Here is a 6,734-nt window from a genome sequence, read left to right on the forward strand (position 1 = left end):
TGTATACTTTGCTTTTTGCCCCCCTGACATTGCAGTCAAGCTCCGCCACTGATTGACAGAACTGGTATTCTCATTGGCTCTCTTGTGTTCTTTTTATTTCTTACATCCCACCACACCCACAACATAGTAATACATTCAAGTTTGTTCTCTTCTAGTAGAGCTAATATTTTACTGACCAAATCCTTTGGCCCTTGATTGTGCAGTAGCCCTACTCTAGTCTGCTCCAGTTGTAGTTCTCTCCACAGCGGCTTGACAAACTTACATTTCAAGAAAATGTGTGCCCCATCCTCGTCCTGCCTCGAACATACTGGGCAAAGTCGATGATCAATACTAAGCTTATGCGGGAGACTGTTGTGAGCAAGCCGCCATAGGAAGTGCTTCAGTTTCGGAGGACATTTGCTTGCCCATATATCACGGAGCATGTGGTATGCAGTTTTAACTGAAAACTTTCCATGCGAATCAAAATGCCATGCCTAGAAATCTTCAAAATCTTCATAGAGTGCCGGTAAGGCAAGAATTGCTCTAGCATCCTGGGGCAGAAGATTCCATTTACTAGATTTTCATGCCAACCACCTGTCACTGGATTGATCAGTTCCGAAACCTTCTGGAGCACAACCTGTCCCCTTTGTGTAACCACCTTTCTGCAGTCATCCCGGGGTAGCCAAGGGTCATCCCAAATATCTGTGCTTTCGCCATCACCGATACGACATCTATGTTTCTAAGATTCTTGTGGTCACTAAAATTTTCGGTGTTCTTCTCGACAAAGGGTGGATTTTATTGCCTCCTGAAAGGACATGTGGTGCCCCCATGTGTGGTTTTGGTAATTGATGACATTCTCTATGGACTAATGATTGCATTGAGCTATATTTGAAGGATTTTTCCATAGGCATTTCTTGAAGTCCATGTGTTGGTTTCAAGGAGTTTATGGGTTGATCAAGGTGCTATTAAGGAATTATCCAAAGATTGGTCATGTGAGTGTTGAGCTTATTGCAAGCATGTCTTGAAGAAGAAGATTGTGTGATCATTCATGTTTACCTTCAAGACATCATCCAAACGAAGAGAGTTGGAAAGACTCAAGGTTGATCAAGACTAAGTCAAGAGTGAATCAAGTTGATCAACTCACAAAGAGTAGAAGATGTACCGAGAGGGATCAAGTGATCCCATGGTATGGTAAGCATTGTCCATTGGTCTATGTGAGAGTCTATGTAGGGTTAGGTACGTGTCCACGGGCTTGCGTCAAGAGGATGATATCATACAACCCATGGGCACTAGTAGAAAAAGGGTCAAACGTGAAGCACATTAGTGCCGGTTTGAATTTGAGCCGGCACTAATGTGTACATTAGTGCCGGTTCTAACGGATAGCCGGGCCGCTCTCATTAGTACCGGTTCGTGGCGAACCTTTAGCACCGGTCCGTGCCACGAACCGGTACTAAAGTGAGTGGTGGCAGGATGTTGTCAGTCCGGGGCCCCTCCAGCACCTTTAGTACCGGGTCGTATCACGAACCGGTACTAAAGGTCGTCCTACATAGACCCTTCGTCCACCCGAGCTCGCTCTGTTCTTCCCCTTTCCCCTCTCCTCTCTGTTCTTTTCCCTCTTCCTCTCAAGCTCATCACACATTTTGCTCAAGATTTGAAGGCCCCCATCCATTCAAATGATCACAAAGGTTAGCAACTCTTTCCTTTCATCTCTCATTGCTAGATTAGCTCGTGCAATGCTTTATATAGTAATTGATTTTTGAGTTTAGTAATTTGGGAGGAATTATATATATGTGCTATATTTGATTTATATGCAATTTGAGGTCAAAAATAACACTTAGTTTTGCATATGTAGGTGTGGTTTACTTAGTACCTTCTAAATCTCCGTCGTAACCACCGTCGATCGCTCGCAACGTCCCGTCGTCGGCACCACCTTGTGGTGAGCCTCTTGTTCATGAAGTTTTATATAAAAAAAATGATGTTTGTGTGATTTGGATATATAGTTACTCGTATAATTATCTTACCCATACGTTGTTTGTTATGCATAGTGCCATGGTTTTGATATCTGTCCCCGTCGGCCCTCGTTCGAGTTATGATTGTGGTATATTCTCTTTTAAAACTATTCATTGCATTTCGTATTTATGACAAATTATGCCCATCAAGTTGACATAGATATTTGTATGTAGGAGGTAGTTGAACCCGAAATTCCGACCGACCCTATTGTCGAGAGGTTAAATTTAGTTGAAAGAGAAAACGAGGATTTGAAGGAAAAATTGAAAAGAATTGAGGGGGAGAAGATGGAATTGGAGTTGCATGTTGCCGATGTCGTCGATGATCACAAGATTAAGATGGAGAAAATGCGCTTGAAGATTTGAAAGATTAGAAAATATGCCATTCATAGTGAGGCTTGGTATCATTATGTTGTTGGATCAATTGTTACCTTAGTTGCGATCTTGATCGCATTTGTTGTTGCATTTAAATTCTTTAGCTAGAGAGTTATTTGTTTGTTGCATTGAAGTGTTGTATGCTCTTTATGTATGAACTTTATGTATTGTATTAATTTGATGTTTTCGGTGCTGTGTATTGAAGATGAGCCGGCAATGTATGTACGATGACCGATGCTCTCCCGAGTTCATTAATGGCGTGCGTACTTTTCTGCTTGCGGCTGAGGCAAACAAGCAAGCGGATGGTTTTATGCATTGTCCATGTGCTGGCTGGAAGGATGACATCAAGTGGTGATCGTCATCAAGATTGTCGTGTGCAAGTTCAAGTGGAGAATCACGAAGAGATCAAGTGCTTGAAGCTTGCCATCCATTGTGGTGTCAATGGACTTGTGAACATGTCCGAAGAGTGGCTCACCCATAGTGGAGTATGGGGGAGCAATCATCTAGTCTCCATCGACCCAACGCAATCAAGAAAGGTGGTCCATCTTGAGGAGGACAAGATCGTCATCATCTAGCTCAAGTGGATCATGTGCAAGGCAAAGGTTTGCCCTTGATAGGTTTCTATTTTACCGGTTTCATGGTGGTAGTTGGGAGACCGGGTTATAGGATCGATAGTCGTACTATGCTCTCAAGTAAATATCTTATTGGTATATGTATGACTTCCTTTTGGATATCTTGTTCCTTCGTGTTGTAACTATTTCGGGTGTACATCCTTCTTTGTAGTATATATATCATCATGATTTCGTCTACCTAGAATCTTATACACTTGAGAGAAGTTGCATATCTAGATGATATCCTTTCTTTCACGTCCATCTTGTCTTTCTTATGTTATTTCTTTGGTGGCTCCATGAAAGCTTTTTCCTTGAGTGCGTGTCTTCTATCGTTGCATCTTGATGCGCTCTTTTGTGGTGACGATTATTTTCCTCATGCTTATCTTTACGAGGTTTTTGCCATCTTAATTGGCATCCCTCGTCTTGATGCGCCTTTCATCTTCTATCTTCACCGCGGGTTGTCACAAGCATAGGTTCTCTATATGCTTATTAGTAAGCTTGTGAACCCATTTGCTAGTTGTGTGTGGGAATGATAGGCCTGGCACCGTGTGCCTCATTCTTTGAATACTTTATTGATGCTTAATGCTCTTCTGTACATTAGTCTTCTCAAGTGCATTGCCTTGACTCACACACATCTTTTTGGTTGAGCCCACTCTTAAATTGCCTCTCTTACTTGTTGCTCAACCATGTGTTTGTTGCAAGTACTAGGCTTAGTTTCTATATGTTGTCTTGCCCTTGTTGTAAGTTTCTATTGATTTTGGGGGAGCTATGATCCTATTTTGTGCATTTTGTATCCAAATACAAAAATTCTTGATGTGCACAAATCATGGGGAGCTTCTCTAGTTTCTTTAGAACACTGCTCCGCTCTTATCATACTATCCTTTATTCATGTGGCTGGTAGGATCATTGGCGTAGTTGGTTCAATTGGTATCTCTTGATAGCTTGCTTCAATTGGTATCTTTTGATTACTTGATTGCTTGTTTCTCTCTTTGATTATGTCTTTGTGGCATATCTTCCGTTTGCAATCTTTGGGCCTCAATATAGTTTGTCTTCTTCCAAGTATTTATCGTTGGATATGTGTATGGCATTCCACTCTCTTGTTGAGAAATACACAATTTATGGAGGAACACATTTTATATTGGCCTTCTAAGCTTTTAGCCCATTTTGGCAATCTATGCCAATGGGGGAGAAGTTCAGAGAGTTTTGTGGAGAAGTTTAGAGAGTTGTCTCTTCTGGCTTTGGTTTGTTCCTAAGCATACGCATCTCCTACGCATGCATTATTGGTTATTGCATTGCATGGTGATGCATAATTCCTTATATAAACTCTCTTGAAAGTGATTGTCATCAATTACCAAAATGGGGGAGATTGAAAGGACATGCGGTGCCCCCATGTGTGATTTTGGTAATTGATGACATTCTCTATGGACTAATGGTTGCATTGAGTTATATTTGAAGGATTTTTCCATAGGCATTTCTTGAAGTCCATGTGTTGGTTTCAAGGAGTTTATGGGTTGACCAAGGTGCTATTAAGGAATTATCCAAATATTTGTCATGTGAGAGTTGAACTTATTGCAAGCATGTCTTGAATAAGAAGATTGTGTGATCATTCATGTTTACCTTCAAGACATCATCCAAACGAAGAGAGTTGGAAAGATTCAAGGTTGATCAAGACTAAGTCAAGAGTGAATCAAGTTGATCAACTCACAAAGAGTAGAAGATGTACCGAGAGGGATCAAGTGATCCCATGGTATGGTAAGCATTGTCCATTGCACTCTGTGTACTAACCCATGGTCTATGTGAGAGTCTATGTAGGGTTAGATATGTGTCCATGGGCTTGCGTCAAGAGGATGATATCATACAACCCATGGGAAGGATGACATCAAGTGGTGATCGTCATCAAGATTGCCGTGTGCAAGTTCAAGTGGAAAATCACGAAGAGATCAAGTGCTTGAAGCTTGCCATCCATTGTGGTGTCAATGGACTTGTGAAGATGTGCCGAAGAGTGGCTCACCCATAGTGGAGTATGGGGAGCAATCATCTAGTCTCCATCGACCCAACGCAATCAAGAAAGGTGGTCCATCTTGAGGAGGACAAGATCTTCATCATCTAGCTCAAGCAGATCATGTGCAAGGCAAAGGTTTGCCCTTGATAGGTTTTCTATTTTACCGGTCTCATGGTGGTAGTTGGGAGACCGGGTTATAGGATCGATAGCCATACTATCAAGGGGGGCTCTCAAGTGAGTAGCTTGATCGTATCGTTCGTCGAGAGCTCAAACCATTGCATCCTTGCATCATGTTTCTTGGTTCTTGTTTGGTTCTCTTTGTGAGTCTTAGAGCTTATGGTCATCTTGATGACAAGCTTGAGTTCATCGAAAACAGAGTTTGCATGCGTCTTCTACGATGTTTTCGGTGTTGGAGGTTTTACCGGTCTTATCCAAGGAAGGGTTCTCACCATTTTCTTTTAGGCCTTTTATCATTTGCTTCTTATTGCTATTTCTATCAAGATTGTGTTAGCCCATGTCGTTAGCTTTTCCAACAAACTTGGTTTCGTTGAATTCGGAGTCCGTTTGCAGAAGTTGTGGCTATTTTGGTAAAGGCTGCAGCGGTACTACCGTGGCTAGAGCGGGTGTAATTTTTTACTACCGCTCCTGAGCGGTACTACCACGGATCCTGAGCGGTAATACCGCTCCAGAGCAGTACTACCGCGGCTCCTAAGCGGTAGTACCGCTCCAGACCAAAATCTCGTGTTTTGCTCAGCGGAAGTAGGCACAGAAGTATTTTTTTTGTACCGCTCGCAAGTTGTAGTACCGCTACCATTTTGCGGTAGTACCGTGAGGTCGAGCGGTACTATCGTGAGGACGAGCGGTAGTACGGCTCCGGCGGTTCTACTGGCCTTTTGCCTCCTTGCTGTAGTACCGCTCTGTGCGGGCTGTGAGCATAACAGTTGGATTTTTTCCCACCTATAAAAGGGGGTCTTCTTCCCCAATGAAACACATCCTTTGAGCTCGTGTTCTTACCCCATTGTTGACCTTCTTCAAGCTGGCTAACTCTCAATCCCTCCATGGATTCTTGCTAGTTTTTGAGGGAAAAGAGAGAGGAGATCTAGATCCACGTTTCCACCAATCACTTTCTCCTCTAGGTGAGGGGAACCCCTTGGATCTAGATCTTGGAGTTCTTGGTGTTCTCCTTCTTGTTCTTCCTCTCATTTTCCTCCCTAGCATTAGTTGCTTCAGTGGGATTTGAGAGACAAGGACTTGGGCACTCAGTGTGCCCTTGCCATTGCATTTGGTGCATCGGTTTGAGTTCTCCACATGATACGTGGAAGTTACAAGTTGAGAAGCTTATTACTCTTGGGTTCTTGGTACCCTTGAGCTTTTTCCTCTTGGGTGCTTGGGCGCCCTAGATGGTTGGTGGTGTTCGGAGCTCAATCATTGTGGTGTAAAGCTCCGGGAAAGCATCGGGGTCTCCAATTATGTTGTGGAGATCGCCCCGAGCAATTTGACGGGTACCGTTTACCGCCCCCAAGGGTTGCCAAAGTGTACGGGTTCGGTGACCGCCCCCAAGGGTTGCCATTTGTACGGGTTCAATGACCACCCTCAAGGGTCCCTTAGTGGAATCACGACATCTTGCATTGTGCGAGGGCATGAGGAGATTACGGTGGCCCTAGTGGCTTCTTGGGGAGCATTGTGCCTCCACACCGCTCCAAACAGAGATTAGCATCCGCAAGGGTGTGAACTTCGGGATACATCATCGTCTCCGTGTGC

This window comes from Triticum dicoccoides, chromosome 6A, assembly GCF_002162155.2.
Source record: "Triticum dicoccoides isolate Atlit2015 ecotype Zavitan chromosome 6A, WEW_v2.0, whole genome shotgun sequence".
Taxonomy (NCBI): domain Eukaryota; kingdom Viridiplantae; phylum Streptophyta; class Magnoliopsida; order Poales; family Poaceae; genus Triticum; species Triticum dicoccoides.